General features: G+C 53.3%; 1 protein-coding gene across 2 annotated transcripts in view; it reads left to right on the top strand.

The window, feature by feature from the left end:
* LOC113208496 (FMRFamide neuropeptides) overlaps nucleotides 1–4,244 on the top strand; it is a 23,826-nt gene that overhangs the window by 13,236 nt on the left and 6,346 nt on the right. The gene's annotated exons all lie outside the window — the stretch shown is intronic.

Genomic DNA, 4,244 nt, shown 5'->3' with positions numbered 1-4,244 from the left:
GGGCGGGGCAGCGCAGCGTGACACCCAGACAACGGCTCGGCCGTACCGGCTTTGCACGTCCGTATGAGGTATGGTACGTGCTCGCGTGCAGCCTTCCCTCCTTTTGTTCCACATGCCCCTCCGCCCCCCGGCCCGAACGTGTGGAGGGGAAAATCCGTACAGATGACGTACTCGAGGCCGGGCGGGAAGCAGGCCCGACTGGAAAGGAGCATGCCTCCGCCTCTGCCTAAAAATGTACAAGAGACAATATATTCGCGCGGCACCAATACGTGATTCCCGCACTGCTTGAAAATAAGAAAATCAGGACCGGAACCAGCACGAAAATTTAGCTGCAGCGAATCATGATTTTTATTATTGAACCGTGGTGTTTGACATTTACGAACTCGAGCAACTCCATTTCCATGGGGTTTACCCTTCACTTCAGAACTGGTTAAACCGACGATTTCCTTATGTCTTACTAAATTGAAAATGAGCAGAACAAATATTGTTTTAGTTCACCTAACCTAACCTACAATAAATTGCAAAATTGTATCCCGAAAATTTAAATCTATCAGGAAGTCAGGTTAATCTGCACTAAAATGGCAAACTGTGCCATATTAGAGAACCTCTATCCTCGCGCTTATCTAATCACCGCTCGGTACGCTTAGGCCCTCATGCATGCGGGACGGGGCGGCGGCAGCGCCCGCTTTATATTCATACACCTTCTCAGCGGCCCACCCCGCCCCGCCCCGCCCTCGGGACAGCCGCCGCCGGGCTGGCCGCCAGTACCAGCCTCATGATGTCGCCCACGGCGCGGCCGGTGGCTCACGCTGCGCAAGCGGCGCAAGCACACAGAGTGGCCCATTTTCCCTCGACAAAGAGGGACGCCAGGCCGCCGGGTCCCCCCGGGGCGCCACCTGCACGGACTCCTCCCTCTTGGACCATCACAATATTTTAACAAGGTGTCACCCCGCGCAGGAGCAGCATCCAAAAGTTACCCCCCCCCCTCCCCACTTCTCTCTCTAACCCTCTCCCTCTCGACTCGAGGTGGTAGTACAGGAGCGCACCACCTACCTACCTACTAACCACCCCACTCTTCCGGGTCGACCCCCGCCGAGGCTCCTGCAGGTCAGCGAGACACCTCGCCAAGTTAGAGCCTCCGGTCTGGCATCGCCTCTGGACGATTGGATGACCCTCCACCCCAACCCCGTCATCCCCCATCGCTTGCACCCCTTCGCCGAGTGACACACATTCGAGCTGAATGACTCGGCTATGGCTTCGGCGTTCAACGTCCTGCAGTTCGCGCGGCGCAACATTCAACAAAGTCATCTGCAAAGGGGGTGGGGGTGGGGGCGAAAGAAGAACTCGGATTCCAACGATGAGTTGTTATGTATAACGTCGTTTTTGAAAATAACCTCTTTTCGGGAAAGGAAGGTGTAAAGTGGGTAAAGTAAGATGTCTACTAGCGCCATTACGGCAAACTACAGATGATTTTGGGTAGTGAAGACACCCGAGCACCAAGTCCGCTCGCTATTAGAGACATGTCAAGAACAGTGAGGACCAGCGAGGAGGGCCAGACACCTGTCTGCAGCGCAGGGCGAGAGTGAGGGGATCGTTGACGGGGGCAGGGAACTTTACGAGGGGGGGGGGGGGGGGAGAAATCTGGGGGGGGGGGGGGGGGGAGGGGCTGAGGAGGGGCCCTGCTGGCCCGATGCCCCCGTTCCCTGACCTACCGTCATGAGGCTTGCATCGGCCAGACTCAACGGGCCCCTCAACCCCAATCCCGTCCCCTGCCTGTCGCCAGATATTATTTGTTTTAACCCCAACCCGGTTTTTAGCGATGGTGAACGAGGCTGGGCTCATCTCTACTTTGGTCGTGGTTTGGTTCCCGTATCCATATGTAATCCGCTATGCTAGCCCGAGCCTAGCCGGCGCAGGGGGGGGGAGGGGGCGCCTGGCCTAGTAATGCTCACCATAATGCCATTACCGGCGCCATACCGGCCGACCCCGCCGCTGCAAGACGCGCCATTTCGAAAACAGGATAGTGGGCGGGCACAGGTAATCCTGAGTAAAGATTGCACGGGGTTGCACCTCATTTGTGATTTAGAATGGGACTCATAGTATGCGCATATTATTCCTCGTATCTGAATCAGAGCTTTTTATTTAATTTCCCTCAAACTTTGATTGGATTCCTTCACATATTTGGATTATATTTAATAAGTTATCTTTAACTCAAAATCCAGATAAGAGGCATCAAATATAACTAGGTAGATGTACGTCAGACCACGTCTCGCGTAACAGGCTTCGCGATATCTCACGAAACACTGTTACCTAGGCCTGCGGCGCTGACACCCGAGTCGGGCAAAAACGCAGAGTCGTAAATAGGCCTTCGGCCCCAAGAGTCACAATTATTGCTCCCCAGGATTTTATTTTGACGAGTTGACCCTTCAGAGACCATGAAATATTTGAGAATAAACATTGAAATGGTTTTGGGTCATTCCCGTGGGGAAAACAGTGTCTGGCGCCTCAACGGTTAGAGATAGTGCCAAACGGATGAAATTTTCGCCCGCAGGGCTCTACTTTGATGAGTTACCCCTTAGAAAACATAAAAAAAATATTTTGAAAAAACGTCATTTTGGGTACCTGTGGTTTTTGATTTTTTAAAAATCCAATTTTTGAGCTAGAATGCTCTTCTTTGAACTCGATCTGTCTTTTTATGGTACAAAACGACCCTGAAAATCCCAGGTCGCTAGCTCAATTCGTTCTCGAGTTATCGTGCGTACAGACAAACAGACACACAGACAAACAGAATGAAACTTTTCCGGTCAGTGGAGTTATGGGCTTCGCTAATCGCTCAGCCAACTAGGTAGATGTACGTCAGACCACGTCTCGCGTAACAGGCTTCGCGATATCTCACGAAACACTGTTACGCTGCGACGCGCCTGGCATACACCTACCTAGGCCTGCGGCGCTGACACCCGAGTCGGGCAAAAAAAAGAGTCGTAAATAGGCCTTCGGCCCCAAGAGTCACAATTATTGCTCCCCAGGATTTTATTTTGACGAGTTGACCCTTCAGAGACCATGAAATATTTGAGAATAAACATTGAAATGGTTTTGGGTCATTCCCGTGGGGAAAACAGTGTCTGGCGCCTCAACGGTTAGAGATAGTGCCAAACGGACGGAATTTTCTTCCATAGGACTCTACTTTGATAAGTTACCCCTTAGGAAACATTAAAAAAAATATTTTGAAAAAACGTCATTTTGGGTACCTGTGGTTTTTGATTTTTTAAAAATCCAATTTTTGAGCTAGAATGCTCTTCTTTGAACTCGATCTGTCTTTTTATGGTACAAAACGACCCTGAAAATCCCAGGTCGCTAGCTCAATTCGTTCTCGAGTTATCGTGCGTACAGACAAACAGACACACAAACAGACGCGAAACTTTTTGATCATCACTGGAGTAATAGGCTTCGCTAATCGCTCAGCCAATTAGTTCATTTAATCAAAAATACAACTTAAATTTCATGAACAGCCTGAGTTGTTATTGCCTCTGCACATTATCATTTATCTGGGCTCTTTTTCGTTTACTGTGTCCAAGCCTGAGAGGAAATTATAAAACAAATTTTAGAATGATCACAGTTACGAAGCGGGAAAATAAGAGCATGCCCGAGCCAGACCCGCGTGACTGAGGGGTCCAGCGGGACACAACTTCCAGCCCCGCCCGCCTCCACGTCCGCGCAACCCCCACGTGCCCACTTCACAAGTAAGTGTGTCCTCCGCTGGCTAACCTGATCCTCATTGTCCTAACTCAGCGGGGAGGAAGTTGCATTGACGCCGGCTCAAAGACACCCACGCCCCGCCCCGCCCCACCCCGGTGCGGCGCCACTCCCAAGGCCACACCCGACCACGGTGACCAGGGTGCGTAATGCCCAGCACAGGGTGCGGCGGCGAGGTGCGACTCGCGGACAAGCTGCTGCGGCGCGGGACGCGGACGTCCTGGCGTCCTGGTTGTGTGACCAACCAGTTCGCGCGGCCGCCGGCGGGGAGGCCGGGGCCGGGGCCGGGAGGCGAGACGCAGGTGAGGTGAGGGGGCTATGAACTCCCCGGGGAAGCCGCACCGGGTCATTCTATGGCTTGTGGGCCGGCCGCACCCGCCCCCCGAGCACCCCGCCGGCGCCCCCACGGTGACCACCCCCGGGCTCGCACCTTGATCCGCCCCCCCCCCTGTCCCCCCGACAAAGAGGGACGCCAGGCCGCCGGGTCCCCC

The sequence above is a fragment of the Frankliniella occidentalis genome, unplaced genomic scaffold (assembly GCF_000697945.3).
Source record: "Frankliniella occidentalis isolate FOCC.00 unplaced genomic scaffold, Focc_3.1 Scaffold322, whole genome shotgun sequence".
Lineage (NCBI taxonomy): Eukaryota > Metazoa > Arthropoda > Insecta > Thysanoptera > Thripidae > Frankliniella > Frankliniella occidentalis.
The sequence above is the reverse complement of the archived record's forward strand: the minus strand, read 5'-3'. Positions and strand labels throughout refer to the sequence as shown.